Genomic DNA, 23,617 nt, shown 5'->3' with positions numbered 1-23,617 from the left:
TTTGTTGTTGTTGTGTTGTTGTTGTTGCTATTTCTTGGGCCGCTCCCGCGGCATATGGAGGTTCCCAGGCTAGGGGTCCAATCGGAGCTGTAGCCACCGGCCTACGCCAGAGCCACAGCAATGCGGGATCTGAGCCACGTCTGCAACCTACACCACAGCTCACGGCAACGCCGGATCGTTAACCCACTGAGCAAGGGCAGAGACCGAACCCGCAACCTCATGGTTCCTAGTCGTATTCGTTAACCACTGCGCCACGACGGGAACTCCCTGCTTTATTTTTAGAATTGCTTTGATATACTAATTCTAATCCCAACTAGACATTGAGCCTAGATGGTCTAGGTGTTTTGTGCTGCATGCAATCCAAACAAGTGAGTTTTAGTTCATAACCCAGTTCAAGAATAAGTCTCAATCTTTCAGCTTCTCCCTCCATACCTTCCACTTGACAAAAACCTTCAAGAGGATCATAAGAGTTCTCGATGTGGCTCAGTGGGTTAAGAATCTGCCTTCAGGAATTCTGTTTGTGCCTCAGCAGTTAACAAATACAAATAGGATCCATGAAGATGCAGGTTTGATCCCTGGCCTTGCTCTGTGGGTTAAGGATCCAGCATTGCTGCAGCTCTGGTGCAGGTCACAACTGTAGCACAGGTTTGATCCCTGGCCCAGGAACTTCCACATGCTATGGGTGTGGCCAAAAACAAACAAACAAACAAAAGAGTATCACAGAGCAGACACATCAGCTGCAGTGGAAAAGAAGAGAAATGTGGGTGGTGAGATGGTCCCAAGTCCAATGGAACAATAAAGAGTTTGGTGATTTATTCAAAAAAAATTTTTTTTCACACTCATGGCATGCAGAAATTCCCGGGCCAGGGATCAAACCTGGGCCACAGCAGTGACCTGAGCCACTGCAGTGACAACACTGGGTCCTTAACCCACTGTGCCAAAAGGGAACTCCAATAAGGAGTTTTCGATTTTCTAGGTCTCATCAGCTTACATTCTTCTGTGACTGGCACAGTTGTACTGCTGTGAGGCCAATGGGATGGCCTGGGTGAATGTGCCTAGCCCGGCGATGAGGCGCCAGCCTCATGATCCACACTGTCCTCCTCTGGCTTCTGTTTACAGTCCCCAGGCAGCTAGTGTATCCTCCCCCCGCTTCAACATCAACAGGGAAGGCACTGGGTCACAGGGCTGGTAGGGACTCCCAGGAGGGAGTGGCAGGGAATTCAGGAAACTTGTGGTTAAGGAATCTGGGAAATCTGAGCCAGAAAAAATACAGGGGTATTTTTCTCCTGGCTTTCTGAGACTGGATAATCTACTGTTTCTCCATCCCACCTCACCCTCCATCCAGAAGATAAAGCCCTAGGCTCTCCTCCCCTTGGTCAGCAACACAGGCTGTGGTAGAAGAAGTACAGGAGCCAATGACCAACTGTGTTACAGACATGGTGGCATAATTGGGGGTTTCATTGTGATATCACATTCAGACATGTTGAAGTTTAATCTTCCTTGGATCACTTTATCCAGTACTTAAATGCATATTTTTTTAATCCTGTGTTCTCTGAGATTCTGTCTGCGTTTAACTCTCCTCCCAAAGTCAAAAGCATTGATAAACGGAAGACATTGGAGGGTTAGAATACTAGCAATTTAGTGAAAGAAATGCTTAATTGGGTCATAAGGTATGGCTAGGAGATGATGAAATGGAGTTTTGTGCCTGGCTTATGAGAATCAGTCTCTTTCATAACAACTTTAGATCCAAATCGTGCTCTTGAAAAATGGCCCTTCTTGGTTCTTGAAATAGGCTATGTTCTTTCCTGGAGTAGGGATTTTACACATACTCTTTCCTCTACCTGAAATGCTCTCATCTTCCCCTTAACATCCAGCTAACATTTCTTTGTCCTCCAGATTTCAAATGAGACTGTACTTCTCTCCCTGCCCCCTCACAGAACTGAGGGCAGTACCCATGCCTGTTTTTGTCTGCTGTTGAGGGGTCTCTAGCACTCTTTATATAGTGCAGAGCAAAAGTGTCTGCTGTACATTTTACTTAACAATTTTAAAATAATAAAAACAAACTGTGATTGTTTTCAAGAAATAATTCTTGACTTTAGTGAATAGTGAAATACTCAACACTTTATCAAGATGGTGCACTTCTATTACTCCCAAGGGAATAGCTATCAGACCCTGAAAGAAATAATAGGACAAGTTAACATAAGGGCTAGTGATTGTAACAAGAAGGCAAACCAGATTTTTGCAGCTTAAAAGCTCAAATTTGATGAAAGCCTCGGTGATTAACCTAAAGTTTGTTTGGGTGTGTATATGTATGTAAATATATATTAGTATCTATATAAATAGATTTTATAGAGAGATGGCAGAGATGGAGAGAGAGAGGCAGTAATGAAATTATTTCACAGAAAGAGAATCTAGAAAGTTCAATAAAATGGGCCAGCAAAAATGCATAAGCCTTATAGAATTCTGAACAAAAATTGGCCAAAGATATACCCTGTTATGCTATAAAATAAGAGCTTCTCACTTTTTCAAAAGTTGTAGAAAATTATATCATAAATGCAGTTTTTTAATGGAAAAAAAGTATTATGTGGCAGGTGGGACTATAGAGTTTTAGATTCTCAGTGGAACCTTATGTTTCTATAGTAATTTTTATGGAAGCTTGATTTTAAGAACTATAAACTGTATTTGTGGTAAAGTCAAAATAATGAAGAAAGAGTTTGGTCAGAGATGACGAAACTAAACTTTATGTCTAAAAGGCCTTGTTTTCTTTATCTCCATTAACCCCTTGGCTTTGCCATTTTCCATCACAGTAACTACAATACTAAAATTCAATTTAAAAAACAAAAACAGTACAGATAGCAACCAGGCCACTGAAACCAGGCAGCAGTATGCTCCTGGGTCTTGTCAATAGCTGCATTTTTCTTATTCCCAGAGAACTTGTTCTCAATTGCAGCATAACTGTAGCTGTCTGTGACATGCAGTCATAATTTCCACTCAGCTGGTCAAGTCATGGGCACCTATAATGATAAAAAAAGACCTGGGCTTCAGTTCACCTTTATTGTAGTTATAAACTGGTATATAAATTTCCAAGAAATCCAATACCAATATCCTTAAACTTACAAATCCCTAATTTACATGTCATCTTTTCCCGTTCTGCCTCTTCTATTTCCCCATTCCAAGAAACTTAAAGGTCTAAGAAAGGAAATGAGTTTGACAGTATAAGAACCCGACTTAACAGCTCTCATATCAACCTAGTTTTAGAATCGTCTTTATTGTAAATAAGGCCCATCCCCAAGAACAATGACAAGAAACCAAAACGCAATTGATTGTCAAACTTGATGAGGTTGTCAGGGGCAGGGATGGTGAAAGAGTGCCTCCCTCAAAATACTGCTTCGAATCAGCATTCTTTGTTCTTTTCTCCTCCCTTGGCGAAATGCTTGGCAGTATGAATTATTCACTAATTCGTTAAGATTGTTCACTAGTTCCAGATGAAGTGTTGGGAAGACTGCCTGAGCAAGACAGGCAGGTGCCCTGCCTCCATGGAAGGTATATTCTGGAAGAAGGAGGCCAGTCAATGAGGAAAAGCACAGATTGAGTTAATGCCGAAAAAGAAGTCAACAGAGGAGATGCAAAGTCCCTAGAAGAATACATTTGAATTGGGACAATCAGGAAAGGCCTCTGTGAGTAATGACATCTGAGCTGTCACATAGTGAGACTCCCCGACAGGTGACAGCAAGGGGGTGAGCCCTCTGGGCAGAGGCTAAACCTGGAAATCAGAAGATGATGCTCCGTGTTTGAGGGAGAGAAATGCAACCAGTATTCCCAGAGGAGGACTTGGTCTTATAAGATGAATATGGAAAGGCAAGCAGAAGCCAGACCATGCAGAGCCTTGGAAAATATAATAAAGAATTTTAATTTCATGCTGAGAAAATAGGAAGCCTGTGAAGAAGATTATAAGCATGAATCCAATAACTTGAATTTCTGTCCCAATGCTACAAGTAACTAGCAATTCAGTTTCTGCTGCCTCATTTGTCTCTGAGCCTCAATTTCACTATTTGTAAAATGGCAACATTAAGTAACTGTTTTCCATTCACCCACACTTCCCCATCCTACCCTGCTTCCACCCCCACTCTAGCTCCCCAGTGGACTTCAGGTGAGCTTGGCCAATAGAAGTTACCAGTGGGTAATGAGAAGACAGGAGGAGAGTAAGATAGGGTATTTATTCTCCTGGTTTCCTCACCACTAGGTCAAAACAAAATTTACTGTCACCCAAGGAACCAGCTTCTGCCAGGAAGCTGTTGACAAAAATTCAAATAACTATCAAGTTAAGAAAAAGGGGCATCTTATTTGAACCAAGCTGAGGATTTTAAACCTGGGAAGCAAGTTCTCTGAAAGCTCTGAGAACTGTTCCTCCTGTTAGAAGTGGAAGGTACAGTCATAGATGTTTTCAGGACAAAGGATCATCCATTAAAATGACGTACTCATACTTTACATAAGGTTCACCAAGGACACACAGTCCAGGTAACCAAGTACAGAGCAGGCAGGGAGTTACCATGACTCCCTACAGAGCTGGAAAAGAACGCTGTCCTTTCAAGAAGTCACACAGCTGGCCTCAGAAGAAAGGAAAAAATTGACCTTGGCAGTAGGACAAGACCTCCTTTCTTTGAGGAGCTTTGGTTAACACTGCATGTTAGGGAGGGAGGGAGTCCAGACAAACACAGAGAAGTTTATGTTTAATTTTTTCTTGTCCTGCTGGAAAATCTAAATTTTGTTCCATCAAAGCCCTCACTTTCTTCACCTTCAGGACTAGGTGTGGAAATTGCTCCCCATTGAGACTAAGTCTATTTCCTATAGTTTCCATAAACCCTGCCCACACCTTTGTAAATACTTCTTTTATTCCATTCTTTTCAAATTACCTGATAGGTGTGTGCTATTTACTGGCAGAACTCTCACTAATATAATGTGTGGTTTTGCCTACCTGAGAGAATTCATATGATGTAAGGCATGCAAAACTCTTTATTAGGTCAAGTGCTATAAAATATCGTGTATTATTGTATCTCTTTGCTCTCAAAATTCAGAACTCAGACAAACATTCTTAATAAAATAAAATAAATCAATTATATTATGAATTAAATATACATGTTGGTATAAAGAGTTCCAAGTTATAGAATCATAGGACATTACCAATCATCTTGAGGTCCAACAGTATCAATTTATAAATCTGGAAACAAATCCTCAGGGAAATTAAATGAGGTGTCAGAATCTCAGAATCAAGTCTCCTGTCTCTCAATTCAATTATTGGTAGGTCCTTACTAGTTACTTAACAAAAATAAGCAGAGTAGATTGTCAAATTCAAAGCCCTCTATTTCTAGATTTTAGCAGTCCCTCATAACAGCCATTCCTTAAGTAAAGGAACCTGTGTACAGGTAACATATTTATCCATAACTCTCATACTCCAGGTGTCTAAGAAAGCCTAATAAGTTCCCACTGTGGCTCAGCAGAAATGAATCCAACTAGTAACTATCAGGTTGTGGGTTTGATCCCTGCCTCGCTCAGTGGGTTAAGGATCTGGCGTTGCCATGAGCTGTGGTGTAGGTCACAGACACAGCTCTGATCCCGTGTTGCTATGGCTGTGATATAGGCCGGCAGCTGTAGCTCCGATTAGACCCCTAGCCTGAGAACCTCCATGTGGCGTGGGTATAGCCCTAAAAAAACAAAACAAAACAAAAAACCAATAAAGGGGCAATATAATCATTAAAAAGCCTGAAAACAAAAATTGGTGTTCAAATAACTCATGAAAGGTGAAGGTTGAAAAGAGCCTTAAAACTTACTTAATCCCAGCTCTTTTACCTTGAAAGGGGTAAAAATCGAAATTATGAAAGAGCAGGCAGAGAATTTGTCTTCACACTGTCAATCCAGTGTGTTTCCATGAAACGGTATTGCCTTTATCTCATACTCAATGTGTAAAAACTAACAGTCATGTGAAATAAGTGAAAACTTGTGTGGTCTAGGATATGCAAAATTGGTTAATAAAATGTGCTTGTTCCAGTATTTCAAATAGCCTTAAGTATTTTAAAGGATTTGTCTACATCTCCAAAGAGGCTAGCTGGGAGAAATTTTCTATACCAGCATTATAATTGAAGTAGTAGGATCTGATTTCATCTTTCCCTTATTCTTAGATGTCTGGCTAATGGGGGAAAAGTTATCTTTCAAATCTCTTAAAATGTTCACCTGTAGCTGACAGAAAGAAAAATCCATTTAAAGACAAGAGGAGGAAAATTCCTGGTTGGCATCCTTTCTTTTCACTAAGGCCCCATCCCAAAATTCATGGGAATTCCAGTGAGGTATTGCCCCTCGGTAAGTAAAGTATCAACAAACCACTCCAATGAATCCAATGGCTTTAAGTGTCACAGCCACCAAAAGTGATTCAAAATATCTGAGCCCAGCTCCACAAGTGTAGAAATTCACATTGGAATGAGCTCAGATGTGTGGTTTTTTTAAACACCCAAGGGCCCTAAACCAGCTTTAAAAATTAAACTGAAGGGTGTTCCCAACGTGGCTCAGTAGTTAATGAACCTGACCAGCATCCATGAGGACGTGGGTTTGATCCCCGGCCTTGCTCAGTGGGTTAAGGATCCAGCGTTGCCATGTACTGTGGTGTAGGTCGAAGATGCGGCTTGGACCTCGTGTTGCTGGCAGCTACAGCTCAGATTCAACCCCTAGCCTGGAAGCTTCATATGCTGTGGGTGTGACCCTAAAAAAAAAAAAAAAAAATTAAACTGAAGATGAAGGAGGGTTGTCAGCAAGCAATAACATCTGGGTTGGATATTTCTCAAGGATTGTTGGTCTTAATTTAAAAAGAAATCATAATGAGTTAGATTGAGGTAGAGTATGTTTGCAATCCAGAATAGTCCTTGTTCTACTCCAGCAGAATTCTGGCTTTACAAAATATTTTGTGAGACAGAGAATATGTCCAATTTCTTTTCTCATACTCTCTGACCTTAACCATGTGCTCTTTTCTTTCCTGTTAGAATTTATGATTTTCAAATATACATTTAACCTCACATTATGGGTAAATTGCTTTTTTCTTGAAATAGTTTTATATTAACTAAATTCTGGCTGTCGTGTATTGTCATTTGGCCAAGTGAGATTCCATAATGTGTGTGTTTTTAACTTTCAGCCTAGGAAATATTGAAAATGCTTCCATTTTTTCCCATGTTCTTTCCATCCATAGTGCAGTTTTCCTTCCACTCATTTCTCTCATTCTCAAAGGTAAAGAAACCACTCTCTTGCCGGCATTTTGAGTGACATGGGCAGATGTTCAAGCTAAGCTACCCGGTCTCTTAACACCCTACTTTATAGTCCACGTGTCCCTAGTTTCATTGAAATTAATTCAAGCTAATGAAGAAGTTCAATTCTCCACGCCTTCCCAACATGAGAGATGCTTTCCTGCCAAGTCTTGGTTTTCCTAATAATAGAGGAACGTGTCCATAGCACTGAAGAGGGCAACTTCAGGGATCATTACTGTCTGCCTTTTCCAGATGCTCATTTTCAGGTGCATTTAACCATGCAAAATACAGCAGATGATGTGCAAGCTTTCTTCATAGAAAAAAAAAAAAAATGAACTTGTCTTTATTTATGTCCCCACTTTCAATCCCATCATAATAATTAATAGGGATGTGGTTACATGTGTAATAGATAATCTACCTCTACAATTTTATAATACTTATAAGAAGTAAAAAAAAAAATAGGCACTAGCTATTATGATTCCCAGGAACACACATTTTAATTATTTTTTCTTCTTCTTGTGCTCTTCAATACAACCTGCTAAATAATTGAAACTCAGTAAGTGTGTTATATATAAAATTCTAAGGTTTATATGAACATTAAGCTTTTCGAGTATCTAAAGGAGTAGACTCTACTAGAGACCTAGTAGAAAGAAACAGACCCAATTGCCATTTCCTAACCTTGGATTTTGAGGAAGGAACTTAACTTTCTTGAAAGTCAGGCTTCTCATGTGAAAAGGCTGTATTTTATTTTATGTTATTTTACTTTTATATGGCTGCACTGGAGGCATGTGGAGATTCCTGGGCCAGGGATTAAATCCAAGCCACAGCTGAGACCTGCACTGGATCATTATAACCCCTGTGCCAGGTGGAGGATTGAACCCACACCTCTGCAGTGGCCTGAGCTGTTGTAAGTTTGTGCCATATTGGGAACTCTGAAAAGAGTGTATTTTAAAATCTCTTAGGGGGGAGTTCCTGTCGTGGCTCAGTGGTTAATGAATCTGATTAGGAATCATGAGGGTGCAGGTTCGATCCCTGGCCTTGCTTAGTGGGTTAAGGATCTGGCATTGCCGTGAGCTGTGGTGTAAGTCAAAGATGTGGCTAGGATCCTGCGTTGCTGTGGCTGTGGTATAGGCCAGTGGCTATAGCTCCAATTAGATCCCTAGCCTGGGAACCTCCATTTGCCGTGGGTGAGGCCCTAGAAAAGACTGAAAAAATAAAATAAAATAAAATCTCTTAGGGGAAGTTTTGGCTGAAGTCTGGGGAGAGTCCATTCTCTTTGTCAAGTCCTAAATTAATAATTACTGCTTTTTTTTTGCTTTTTTAGTGCCGCACCTGTGGCATATGGTAGTCCCCAAGTTAGAGGTCAAATTGGAGCTGTAGCCTCTAGTCTACACCACAGCTACAGCAAGGCGGGATCCGAGCCTTGTCTGCAACCCACACCACAGCACACAGCAACACTAGATCCTTAACCCACTGAGCGAGGCACAGGATCGAACTCAAACTTGCATCCTCATAGATACTAGTCAGGTTCATTACCACTGAGCCACAATGGGAATTCCAATAATTACTACTTTTTATAAGATAGTGAGTGAAAAAACTGTTAGCGTTAAAACTCTAACACCAGTTAGTATTAAAAATTCTAAGAGACATGATGATGTTTGTACAACTATATAAATAATAAAATTCATTGAGTTAAAAAAAACTCAAAGAAATAGATTGAGAGGTTTTCCTTCAAAAAAGTCCTTTTTATTTTTTTATTCAAAATAACATTAGGTAATTTTATCTCTCTACGGCTAAGGTTTTCCCCTTGAAATGTTTTATGTATTGAGCCGCGTCCACCATCTCAGGAATGCAGACCAAAAAAAAAAAAAAAAAAAAAAAAAGTTGTTTGTAATCAGTTTCCACAGACAAGATTTGGTTGCCTTTTCCCCTGAGGCAGGTCTGCCCACCTTCTTTGAATCTGAGATGACTGACAGAGATGAAATCCAACCACTAACTTTACTTTCTTTTTTTTTAATTTTTATAATTATAATTGATTCACAATGTGGTGCCAATTTCTGCTGTACAGCAAAGGGACTCAGTTATACATACGTTACATTCTTTTTGATATTCTTTTCCAATACGGTCAATCCCAAGAGACTGGATAGAGTTCCCTGTGCTATAGAGCATAGCCTTGTGTCACAAACTTTACTCTCTAATTTGAAGAACTGAGAGATTCTCTCTTTCATTACTTCATCCCTTCCTTTGCTAACATCTATATAATTTATCTTCAGAAAAAGAGAAAAGCAGACCTTCCTATACCATGCTCTTCTAGTGACCAAGGAATAGAAAAGGCAAATGGTCAAGAAAGCCCCCTGTGGTCTGAGCAGCAGAATTGCCTAAGAGTCCAAACCACTGCCATAAAGATTACAATGAGGGGTCAGTGACACCAGAGGCAGCACCCTACCTGGCGCATAATAAGCATGCCATAACATGAGCCCCTTGTACAGAGGAGGGAAAGGAATGTGAGGTCACACTTGTGCTAACTGCAGGCCATGTTCACATAGCTATCTCCATCATTTTCTTTTCTTTTCTTTGTGGCTGCACCCACAGCATGCAGAAGTTCTGGGGCTAGGGGTCAAACTCATGCCACAGCAGTGACAATGCCGGATCCTTAACCTGATGAGACCAGGGAACTGCTTGTCATTCTCCATCTATAAAATATGGATTAGTTTTCAATCAGTTCTTAAACTAAAATATCTTAAACCTCTTATTTTAAAAATACAAGTTTTTATTATATAAAAGATGTAAAAAAAATTCAAACTATTATTATCAGTGTAGAATAGACATAAACTTTTCAAAATGACCAAATATTTGTTTTTTAAAAAATAATACTCATGGGACCTAATTAAACTTAAAAGCTTTATACAGCAAAGGAAACCCATTTTGAAAAAATGAGAAGACCACCCACAGAATGGAAGAAAAACTTTGCAAAGTGACTGACATCAGATTGATATTCAAGACAAATAAACATCTCATATGGCTTTATAAAAAAGAAAAACCTAATCAAAAAATGATCAGAAGATCTAGAGTTGCTGTGTGTAGCAACGAGGATCGGTGGCATGTTGGGAGTGCTGGGACACAGGTTCGATCCCTGGCCCAGCACAGTGGGTTAAGGATCCAGTGTTGCCACACCTGCAGCTTAGGTCATGACTATGGATCAGACCTGACCCCTAGCCCGAGAACTTCCATGTGCCACAGGGCAGCCAAAAACGAAAAAAAAAAAAAAAAAAGTTCTTTTAAGCAATGAGATCCTACTGTATAACACAGGGAACTATATCTAATCACTGGTGACGTAACATGATGGAGGGTAATGTGAGAATAAGAATGCATATAGATGTATAACTGGGTCACTGTGCTGAACAGCAGAAGTTGACAGAACATTGTAAATCAACTACAATAAAATTTTTTTTTAAAGATCAGAAGATCTAAACATATTTCTTCAAAGAAGACATACAGATGGCCAAAAAAACACATGAAAATGTGCTCATCATCACTAATTATTAGAGAAATGCTAATCAAAACTGCAGTGAGATTATCACCTCACACCAGTCAGAATGGCCATCTTCAGAAAGTCCATAAATTGGGAGTTCCCTTGTGGCACAGTGGGTTAAGGATCTGGCAGTGGCTGTGGTTGCTGCTGTGGTGCAGGTTCAATCCCTGGCACAGACACTTCAACATGCTGTGGGTGCAGCCCAAAAGGAAAGTCTAAAAACAGTAAATGCTGGAGAAGGTGTGGAGAAAAGGGAACCCTCCCACACAGAGGATTGGATAAAGAAGATGTGGTACATACATACAATGGAATGTTACTTGGCCATAAAAAGAGTGAAATAATGCCATTTGCAGCAACATGGATAGACCTAGAAACTATCATACTAAATGAAATGTCAGACAAAGACAAATATCATGAAATCACTAAATGCGGAATCTAATAAAACGTGATACAAAAGAACGTATTGACAAAACAAAAAATAATACTACTTATTACCTATATAAGTTAGCAGACTATTAAGGTTTTTTTTTAAGAGTATTTATTTTAGAAACAAGTCAGTGGGACTTGTTCCATTAAAGTGATTAAAGAGGTGTGCTAAAATAATCAGGGTAGGGAGATGACACAATTTTTAATGCTGAAGGGGACTCTTGTAGAATTTTAGGTTTTAAGAAAATTTGTGCTTTAAAAGCAGAGTTGTGGGTCAGCAAGATGGCAACTAGGAAGCTACAAGCTCTCCTTCCTCTATGGGGACACTAAGTTAACAACATATGCAGTTGTTAAATCTAGGGGATAGTTTTGGTGAATAGTAGATACACACAGTCTTAACGTATCTCCCTGCAAACTGAATATGAATTGCAAAGAAGGAGAAAAAAAGCCATAATTATACAATGAAATATCATACAATGGAAAAAAATCAGTCAGCACCTTGACCAAGGTGATCAAAATTCCTTTCACCATCAAGGGACAAATGGATACAAATGTGTGATGCCTGAGAAGAACACATCATTGTCTGTGAAGCCTCTCACCAAGAATGCATAACCTGACTCTGCTGAAGAGGAAATATCAGTCAAACCCAAAATGGTGAAAATTCTTCTCAAAAAACAGAGGAAGGAAAAGATCTTTCAAAAGTGTCAGTGTTCTGAAAGATAATGAAGACTGGAAATGTTCCAGGTTGAATGACATTAAAGAAATGTGACAACTTGGAGTTCCCACTGTGGCACATTGGTTAACGAACCTGACTAGCATCTATGAGGATGCAGGTTCCATCCCTGGCCTTGCTCAGTGGGTTAAGGATCCGACATTGCTATGAGCTGTGGTGTAGGTGGCTGTGGTGTAGATTGCAGACTCGGCTCAGATCCTGCGTTGCTGTGAGCTGTGGTGTAGGCTGGCAGCTACAGCTCTGATTCAACCCCAAGCCTTGGAAACTCCAAATGCTATGGGTGTGGCCCTAAAAAACCAAAAAAAAAAAAAAAAGTAGATTCTACCTCTGATCAATAGGAGATTAGAACTACCACTCTAGAAAGACACTCTTAGAGATAAATTTTGTAAACATAAATTTGTAAGCATAACTTTGCCTGAACATGAACAATTTTCATTAAAAACAAAATGACTACATGTATTAGATGAAACTTAAGACTATTTTTTTCTGCTGATCTTTGTAAACTCCTGTATCAATGATGTTAGGCTAGGTTATGCAGCAATAGCAAACAATCCCATCGTCTCAGTGACTTAACAAACAAAAGTTTATTTCTTGCTCATGGACTATGTCAGCAAGGTGGCTTTCTCAGATGAGTTACTCAAGGACTCAGGTGGACAGAAGCTGTTTCTTAAGCTGATGATGTTTTTACCATAATCACTGACTCTAAGAAAATGTAATATAGCTAATCATGCCCTAGTTCCGACAGATGTGAAACACGTCACTTCTGCTCACATTTCATTGGCCAGAGCAAATCACAAGGTCACTTCTAACTTTAAAAGAGGCAGGAAATCAGAGTTCCTGCTGTGGCACAGTGGGTTAAGAATCTTGCTACAGTGGCTCGGGTCACTGTGGAAGTGTGGGTTTGATTCCTGGCCTGGCACAGTGGCCCACCACGGTTGCAGGGCCTGCAATCAAGGCTCAGATTCAATCCCTGACCCAGGAACTTCCATATGCTGCGGGTGCAGCCATAAAATTGAAAAAAAAAAAAAAAAAAAAAGCCCTCCCCCACCCCCCGTACAAGATGGAGTTCCTGTTGTGGCTCAGAGGAAATGAATCTGATTAGCATCTATGAGAACAAAGGTTTGATCCCTGGTCTCTATCAGTGGGTTAAGGATCCGGCATTGCCGAGAGCTGTGGTGTAGGTTGCAGACTCAGCTTGTATGTGGTGTCGTTGTGGCTGTAGTGTAGCTCCGATTAGACCCCCAGCCTGGGTACCTCCATATGCCGAAGGTGTGGCCCTAAAAACCAAAAAAATTTTAAATAAAATAAAAGGTAGGAAACCTTAATCTTTTCATTTGCTGGAAAGGAGAGGAAAATTGAAATGTTAAATAAGCAGCCTTAATGATTACCATACTACCATATCCCAATAATAAAGACCAGAAGATTATCAGACAAGACTATCTTGCAAAGGAAATAAGTAAAAGATTAAATAAATAAATAAATAAAAGCCAAGACTACATATCCTGAAATGTTTTATGATCTCTTCAGAGAAATCATCCTTTGAATTTCTCGAGTTTCAATTATGGAGTCCTTTACATAAGCCTTGGTGGATCATGGCCATAACAGAGAATCACTTAGAGATGATCTGGTGCTGAACCACACAGAGAAGAACCTAAAGAGACACTGGAAACAAAGTCAGTTGGAACAGAAGGACAGGCCCCCGAGGGCCACATGCAGACACCAGGGTTAGCAAGTGAGTTATGTCTTGTATTAGATTTCCATTCCAATTTTGAGATTTCAGTAACATAAATTTTAAAAAGATCAAAGTGACCACATTCTGCAAACTTAAAGTTAACTAAAAGTACTCTTAGATGTAGCTTCCTCTTGGATTTGTACAAAAATCACAGAATTGGGATAACACTATCCCAACTCTGAATAAAGACATAAACATCTTCTCAGGAGAGAAATCTCCACAACTTTCCTTGCAACCATTTACTTTCAGGGGATGGATGGTTAGATTTAGAACGCAAGCAGAATGGCTGCGTGGTGTCCCTGGCTCTTGCCCCTGAAGCTGTATCACTCCACATTGCTCTTAGGCAAACTCCCAAGCAGGATACATCATCCACGGAACCTCCTGCTGTGTCCCACTGAGCCTATTTTCAGCCCTCAAATCAGGGAAGGTGCTTCCCCTCTGGTGGGCATGAAAGGATGTCAGTATGTGGGCACAAGGGAGGAGCTCAGTCCCCAACATGCAGGGCTGAGGTGCCCATGTAGGCCAGAGGGCCAGGGCAGCAGGACATCCCGTTGGGTGGCTGGGAAGCAAGGGAAAAAGTGGGGTCATGGGAAGTGATAATAAACTACACTTTCCAAAGCGGTATGTGATTCCAATCCTCAGAACACAGAGGTAAAATCTACTAACCCTCTGTTTTACAAGTAAGGAAATGGAGGATGGGACAGTCAAGGAACTCGTTCTAAAGCCAGCAGAGCAGGCAGGGGCCCAAGGGTGGCCTGAGGCAAGGCGGAGCAAAACAGGAGGCTTGGGGCAATGCACCAGGTGAAAGGCTCACACTTGAGCTGTGCCTTGAAGGAAGGCAGAACTTTAGCAAGGTAAAGAAAATCTTTATAAAGAAGAGCAAATCCACACAGGTACAGTGTTGGGACGAGATAATTTATATATGAGTCTGTTTGGCACACAGGTGGTTATGTGCATAAGAAGCTGACAGTTGAAAACTGGAAAAGTCAATTCAGTTAGGGTCCAAGTTTGGAATAGAATTGGGTTAGGGATTTAACTTGGTAACTACTACCACTGCCTATCCTGATGTTTCCATGCTCACACTTGGAGGAAAATTATTACATCAAACTGACCACTTTGTAAATCTGGGAAAATTTTACTAATTGGTTGGTTTTTTTCTTTTGACCCTATCAGATACTTATGCAGTTATTTTTAGTGGCAGCATGCTTTCCAATCTTCCCTGTGCTATTGAAAGAAATTCTGATTCCTTGCTAATTCACAATTCCCAATACCATCTGTGTATCTGCTGCATTCCTGTGGGCACAGTGCTATACCTTCTGATCCATAAATATGTCTCTGTTTACATAGGGATTTTGTTTGTTTGTTTGTTTGTTTGTTTGTTTGCTTTTTGAACCACGCCCGAGGCATGTGGAGATTCTCAAACTAGGGGTCGAATCAGAGCTACAGCTGCCAGCCTACACCACAGCCACAGCAATGCCAGATACAAGCTGTGTCTGTGATCTACACCACAGCTCATGGCAACTCCAGATCCTTAACTTGCTGAGCAAGGCCAGGGATCAAATCCGCAACCTCATGGTTCCTAGTCAGATTGTTTCCACTGCTCCACAGTGGGAACTCCTACATAAGTTTTTAATTTTACTCAGTTTTACTGTTTTTTCCCAAAAATCATACATAAATTTTGTAAGATTTATACATGTTTAATTACATCTTCTTACTGATCTATGGAATGATAATTAACTTTTTCATATTGAGTTTTATAAAGTAATCTAGGATTTTTTTGGCTACACCTTTGGAAGTGCCAGGCCAGGGATTGAACCCTCACTATAGCAGTAATCCTTGCCACAGCAGTGACAATCCCGTCTCCTTAACAACTAGGCCACCAGGGAACTCCAATATAATCTAGTTTTATCTTATTAGTTTTGAATTTTTTTTTTGTATTTTTGCCATTTCTAGGGCTGCTCCTGCAACATATGGAGGTTCCCAGGCCAGGGGTCGAATTGGAGTTGTTGCCGCCGGCCTATGCCAGAGCCACAGCAACGTGGGATCTGAGCCTCGTCTGCAACCTACACCACAGCTCATGGCAACGCCGGATCCTTGATCTGCTGAGCAAGGCCAGGGATCCAACCTGAAACCTCATGGTTCCTTGTCGGATTCGTTAACCACTGAGCCACAACGGGAACTCCTAGTTTTGATATATTATCAGAAGACTTTTTTTCTATAAAAAGTGATAAATGTCAGCAGACATCTTCATCTTAAAGAGAATGCTTTTAATATCTCAGTATTAATTATGATAACTCTTTGCTGTAAGTATTTGGTAAACTCCCTTTATTAGGAAACAAAATTTTAGTCCTAATTTAAAGTTTTCATCATTAATTGGATGTTGAATTTAATCAAATACTCCTGGATCAACCTAGATAAAGATTTTTCTCCTTAATATGGTCCATTACGGAGTTCCCATTGTGGCACAGTGGTTAACGAATCCGACTAGGAACCATGAGGTTGCGGGTTCGATTCCTGGCCTTGCTCAGTGGGTCAAGGATCTGGCATTGCCGTGAGCTGTGGTGTAGGTTGCAGACGCAGCTCGGATCCCTCGTTGCTGTGGCTCTGGCGTAGGCTGTCAGCTACAGCTCCGATTCAACCCCTAGCCTAGGAACCTCCATATGCCGCGGGATGGGCTCAAGAAATGGCAAAAAGACAAAAAAAAAAAAAAAAAAAAAAAAAAAGAAAAGACAAAAAATATATATATATGTGGTCCATTATGTTGGTTGATTTCCTAATGATAAATTAAATTTGCAACTCTGAGATAAACTCAAGTTGGTTATGACCTATTGTTTTTAAAAATTTTATTAGAATATAGTTGGCTTACAAAGTTGTGTTAATTTTAGGTGTACAGCAAAGTAAATCAGGTATACATACCCATTCCTTTTCAGATTCTTTTCACATATAGGCGATTACACAGTAATGAGTAGACTTCCCTGTGCTATACAGTAGGTCCTTGTTACCTATATATGTTATATATAATAGTGTCTATAATGACATATCTTTTTTACACATGGAGTCGGATTGTTTGATATTATTCTGTTTAGAATTTTAATACCTATGTGTACAAGAGAGATTGTTCCATAATTTTCTTTTTTCATACTGTCCTTCACAGGGTTTTATATCAAACTTAGGATATTATCAAAATATGAATCATGGAGTATTATCTCCTTATATACGTGTGTGTGTGTGTGTGTGTGTGTGTATGGAAGAGTTTGTGTAAGATGATAATTATTGTTCTTTAAATAATTGGTAGAATTTGCTAAGTTAATCATACTGGCCTGGAGGAAAAACTTTGATGATTTAATTGCTTTAATTCTTATAAGCATTTCCATGGGTTTTTAAAAATTTCTTCTTAAATCAGTTTTTATAATCTATATTTAAGAATTCACCAGTGTTTCTTAAATCTTCAAATTTATTGCTATAAAGTTGTCCATTAGAATCTTTGGTTATCTTTTTGATAACTGTAGCTTCTAGTTTATAATATAATTTATTTTTTCCTTGAACAGTTGAACCCTAAAGCTGGGTTTATCAGGTTTGGCAAAACCTTTCAAGGCAAAGTCTGCCTTTATCATCATATTGATTTATCTAGCTATATTTCCCTTTTTTTGTTTGTTTTGTTTTTGTTTGTTTTGCCTCTGAGTGTTCTTTCTTTCCAGTTCATCAATTTATTTAAAAAGACGTTTTAAAATAATTTCTCCAACATTTCTAGTTATTTTCATGATGGGAATAGGGTTAACCATGTTATCATCTAGTCTACTACCATACTTTAGGAAACTGAAGTCAGCTAATAGATTTATTTTAAAGAAACCCTCTGACTGGTATGAACATAGAGCATTACAAACTAGCGAAGAGTTAGGAGTGCTGTGATAGGGAACTGCCAATGGGAACAGTAATCCCAGTGCTCAGCCTGTAATTCACCCACCCACTCTCACGCCCATTAGAACAGCAAGACCAAAGAAGAAATGTGGTCCTGTTTTCCTTTTAACACTGAACGTGATATAAAAAATGAGGATGTACACCCAGGTCCGTGGTAGCTCAAAGATAGCTCAACAGATGAATTAAAGTACACTTGAACCTAAGCAAAGATACAGAGTATGGATATAAGAAAACTATATATAATGAAAAAGAAGAAAGAAGCTACTGAAACATATTTGTAATCCAGGTATTTTCATATTTCCTGCTTTGGTGCATGCACTTTACCGCTTTCAAAACCTAAAATGAGAAAATGATGCTGTGTTGACAAAGGTTGCTGCCTCCTAACACTATAGGCTGTTCATGCCACTCCTCCCCAACCAGTGCTGCCTCAGACTGCAGCCAGCAGCTCCCATCGGCTCCAGATAGCCCTCCTATGGGGACCTCCCCATCGCCGCTAGATGGGGCTCAACGTGGTCTTTTCTGCAGAAGTGTGATCTCATCCTTTTTATTCTATGCTTGGTTTCAAAAGCATTCAATCCCTACTTCTTCAAACCGCAATGTCTTCCAGTATCTTTAGTAAAAGTGTCTCTTCTAGTCTTTTTAATTGCAGCCTACTCCACTTCCATGCTAAAGTTGGGTATATATAACTTGGGACACAAAAAGGCATAGAACTAGCAGACCAATTCAAATAGCAGATATCACTAAGCCCACAAAATCTGTCCTGCTCTTCCATCTGCCAACTTGGAAGTTCAGTTATCAGGTAAATTTCTTTGCCTCTTTCTTTGAGATAAGTAATCCAGGAAACTTCTCAGTCTCTTATTTTTCCTGTTGTTTAAGAGTTTCAGCTGAGGCCTCAAAACTGAAAACAATAGGTGTCATGTATACCCACAACTCTGAAAAGAGTTTATGGACAATAAAATGTCCCTAGGGAGTTTCTTGGTAGCCTAGCAGTTAAGGATTCGGTGTTGTCACTGCTATGGCTGGGCTCTATCCCTGGCCTGGGAACTCCTGCATGCTGTGGGTGTGGCCAAAAAAAAAATGTCATTATAAACCTACCAGAGAAACTAAAGGTTAAAAAAAAAAAAAACTAGTGGAAATACCAAATGTTAGTGAGAATGTGGAGAAAGGAGGTCTCTCATGCATGAGGGTAAGAATGTAAAATGATAGACACTCTAGGAGATAGTTTTGCAATTTCATATAAAACTAAAATACTGCTTCTATTTCCACCTCACTAACCAGCTAGTCTGTTTTCTTTTTCACCAGAATACATTGGCCTCAGTTGCCTCAGTTGTTAAAAAGTGGTAAATATAAATATTAGTGATTTCTTTAGGGATAAATATTAGTGATTTCTTTAGGGATCTTAATTACAATAAATAAGGACATAACAGCGATGGTCAAGAGTGAAACATGTGTAATTTGGAAATCGCCTGAATTTTTAGCTACTATTTATTTCAGGAAACTCTGCCTTCTGAAACTGCCCCTCACAATGATCATCCCTGAGGCTGTTGGCCAGAACCTCAGTTCTTTATCGGTTATCCGAGGAGAGAGCTGTTGGTGTATTCCTCTTAATTAACCTGCCCTGATTAGTAAAATCTCCAAAAATGATTCATTGTCAGAACATCTTTATGTCACTGGAAAAACTTAGACTTTTCCTAAAATCTGCCTTGAAGTGAACAAGAGAGGAAATGTTTATGACTAATTTAGTGCTGAGAGATATTCCTTTTCTGAATCAGAGTTCTTCTGAGTGCTATTTATGGCTTCTACCTGTCTCCACAGGCAGGCCCACTCACATCTAAAAGGCATCAGAACTCCTAGTTCTCGACTTGAGCTATGAAAGTTTAATGTACAAAATCATCACAATTCAACAATAAAAGATATCACCAACTATGCATAGTTTCAAAACAGCACACTCCTTTAAAAATAGATCTTGGAGTTCTCTTATGGTGCAATGGGTTAAAGGTCCTGAGTTGCTCTTGCTGTGGCCCAGGTGACTGCTGGGGATGATGTCGGGGATTTAACAGGAAACCAAACCATGTGAAAGCTCAGAGCCATGGTTAAGAACCTGCATTTTATTCCAAGTAAAAACTCCAAAGAGTATAAACAGGGAGATGGATTCCTATTTTTATTTTTATTTTTTTATTAATTAATTAATTTATTTATGTTATCTTTTTGCCTTTTCTAGGGCTGCTCCTGCAGCACATGGAGGTTCCCAGGCTGGGGGTCTAATCAGAGCTGTAGCTGACAGCCTACGCCAGAGCCACAGCAACGCGGGATCCGAGCCACATCTGTGACCCATACCACAGCTCACGACAATGCCAGATCCTTAACCCACTGAGCAAGGCCAGGGATCGAACTCGTGACCTCATGGTTCCTAGTCAGATTCGTTAACCATTGCACCACGATGGGAACTCCTGGATTCCTATTTTTAAAAGATTCCTCTGGCAGCTATGTGAAGTGAATTAAAGGGGTTAAGAGAAGTAAAAGATCAATTGGGAATGCATGGCAATTTCTTATAAAACTAAAATACTGCTTGTATTTCCATCTCACTAACCAGCTACTCTGTTTTCTTTTTCTGAAAGAAAAAGGTCTGATCAGGAGATGACAGTGACCTCAATCTGGATGGTGGCAATGGAAATGCAAAGTTGTAGACAGATATAAAGACATCATCCAGACAGAATCTACAAGATCTACTGATGCATTACCCTAGCAAAGGTAGACGAAATGTTGGAGAGGATTTGGTTAAGATGACCACCAGTTTTCCATATGGAGCCCTGAATGGATGATGAATCCATTTGCTAATCCTTGGAAGGCTGGCAGAGGAATATTTTTCAGCAGCACAACTTCAAACAGGTTAGGTCTGACATGACTGATACAGCCGAGATAAGTTATCCATGAGAAAGTGGCTATATGAGATTGAGTCCAGAGAGTTGGTTTAAACAGATAGAAATTTTCTGGGAGTTATGATATAGCTTTTGAGCCTGTGGAACTAACTAGTGAGAGATCACCAGCAGAAAGAAGAGGGAGTAAGCTAAGACAGCACTGAGGATCACAACCATCCTTCCAATTCCTATAGTGATCTCAGTAGACTGGCAAATGTGGTCGTTAATAATTTTTTTAATTTTTTAAAAAGGAAAAAGCACTGGGGAACTATAAAATTTAGAAGACAGAGTCACGTGCAGCCAGTGAGATGGAATGGAAAACCAGAAGTGGCCAAGAGGTCCTTCAGTGAAGGAACTGTTATGAAAATGATCCTATATCTATTCTGCAAGATTATTTTTTTTTGTCTTTTTTTTTTTTTTTTTTTTTTGCTATTTCTTGGGCTGCTCCCTCGGCATATGGAGGTTCCCAGGCTAGGGGTCGAATCGGAGCTGTAGCCACTGGCCTACACCAGAGCCACAGCAACGCAGGTTCCGAGCCGCGTCTGCAACCTACACCACAGCTCACGGCAACGCTGGATCGTTAACCCACTGAGCAAGGGCAGGGATTGAACCTGCAACCTCATGGTTCCTAGTCAGATTCGTTAACCACTGCGCCACGACGGGAACTCCTATTCTGCAAGATTATTATGTCCACATAAATATATAGTCAATTGATCTGTGACAAAAGAGCAAAAGCGATGCAATGGAAAAAAAAAAAGTCTTTCAAACAAATGGCTCTGAAGAAACTGAACATGCATCAACAACAACAACAAAAAAATCTAGGCACAGACATTATCCTCTTCTCAAAAATAAACTGAAAATGGATCATAGACCTAAACATAAAATGCAAAACTATAAAACTCCTAGAAGAGAGGGGAAAACCCCAATGACCTTGAGTTTGGTGATGACTTTGGATACAACACCATAGGCAGGATCCATGAGAGAAAGAATTAAGCTGGACCTCATTAAAGTTAAAAATTTCTGTTCTGCAAAAGATACTTTTAAATAATGAGAAGACAAGCCACAGACTGGGAGAAAATATTTGCAAAAACATGCCTGAGAGAGGACTCTTATCCAAAATATCCAACTCACTGATAAGAAAATAAAAAACCCAAATTAAAAATGGGCAGAGTTCCCATCATGGCTCAGTGGTTAACGAATCTGACTAGGAACCATGAGGTTGCAGATTTGATCCCTGACCTTGCTCAGTGGGTTAACGATCCGGCGTGGCCGTGAGCTGTGGTGTAGGTTGCAGATGCAGCTCAGATCTTGCATTGCTTTGGCTCTGGTGTAGGCCAGGCCAGTGGCTACAGCTCCGATGAGACCCCTAGCCTGGGAACGTCCACATGCTGCAAGTGAGGTCCTAGAAAAGACAGAAAAACAAACAAAAAATAATAATTAAAAAAAATTAAAAATGGGCAAAGGAGCTGAACATACATCTCACCAAAGAAGATATATAGATGAGAAAAAAGCAAGTTAAAATTTTCAACATCATGTCATTAAAGAACTTCAAATTAAAATAATGAGATACCACACCCATTAAAACAGCTAAAAGTGAAAACATTGACCACACCAAATGCTAGCAGAGGTGTAGAGCAACAGGAATGCTCATTCACTGCTGGCAGAAATGCAAAATGGTACAGTTACTTTGGAAGACAGTGAGCAATTTTTACAAAACTAAACTTACTCTTACCAGTGATTCAGCAATAGCAGTCCTTGCTATTTAACCAAAAGAATTGAAAACTTACATCCACACAAAAAAACCTGTGCATGGATATTTACAGCAGCTTTATTCATAACTGTCAAAACTTGGAAGCAATCAGGTTGTCCTTCAGTCTGTGAATAGATAAATAAGCCATGGTTCATCCAAACAATGGTATATTATTCATTGCTAAAAAGAAATGAGCTATCAATCAATGAAGACATGGAGGAATCTTAAATACCTATTACTAACTGAAAAAAGGCCAATCTGAAAAGGCTACATCCTGTGTGATTCCAACTCTATGGCATGATGGAAAAAGCAAAACTAGCAGGACAATAAAAATATCAGGGTCAGTAGGGGGAGGAGTTGGGGAGGCGTAAAAAGATGAAGAACAGAGGGGTTTTAGGACAGTAAAACTATTCTGTGTGATACTCTCATACTTTATACATTTGTCAAGATCCACAGAATGTATACCAAGAATTAACCCTAATGTAAACCATGGACTATTTTTAACCAAGTCTATTTTAAATAACACTGTGCAAGTATTACAAAACATGCTAACATCCAAAGATTCATGAAGATAGATTATTGCATAAAAAAGTATATTATGGGAGTTCCCATCGTGGCGCAGTGGTTGACGAATCTGACTGGGAACCATGAGGTTGCAGGTTCGATTCCTAGCCTTGCTCAGTGGGTTAAGGATCTGGCGTTGCCGTGAGTATGTGGTGTAGATCACAGACTCGGCTCAGATCCCACGTTGCTGTGGCTCTGGCATAGGCTGGTGGCTACAGCTCCGATTGGACCCCTAGCCTGGGAACCTCCACGTGCTGCCGTAGTGGCCCAAGAAAAAATGGCAAAAACAAACAAAAAGTATATTATGTATAGTTTGTATATAATATAGTTTCATTTATGTGAAATAAACAGATGCTAGTTATGTACACACATTAATTGTATATGGACTGAAAAACAAGGCCTGGCTATATAATATTCAATAAACTGGTAACAATGGTTCCTAAGAATTAAGAGAAAATAACAATGAAATGTCATCTGTTTACTTTACACTCTCCTATATTGTTTGAATGTCTTATAATAAATATGTACTAGTAATACTTACAAAAACGATTGCAAGAGGACACACACTTCCTAAGCTATCCCTGGGTTTTTTTTGTTTTTGTTTTTGTTTTTGTTTTTTTTTTTTGGTTGCACCAGCAGTATGTATACATTCCCAGGCCAGAGATTGAACCCAAACCATAGCAGTAACCAGAGCCACAACAGTGACAATGCTGTATCCTTAACCTGCTATGCTACCAGGGAACTCCACCATCCCTGTA

General features: G+C 39.7%; 1 protein-coding gene across 1 annotated transcript in view; it reads left to right on the top strand.

The window, feature by feature from the left end:
- EYS (eyes shut homolog (Drosophila)) overlaps positions 1–23,617 on the top strand; it is a 1,343,277-nt gene that overhangs the window by 1,311,511 nt on the left and 8,149 nt on the right.

Source organism: Sus scrofa, chromosome 1, assembly GCF_000003025.6.
Source record: "Sus scrofa isolate TJ Tabasco breed Duroc chromosome 1, Sscrofa11.1, whole genome shotgun sequence".
In the NCBI taxonomy this organism is placed as follows: domain Eukaryota; kingdom Metazoa; phylum Chordata; class Mammalia; order Artiodactyla; family Suidae; genus Sus; species Sus scrofa.
This window is presented reverse-complemented; position numbering and strand designations above follow the sequence as displayed.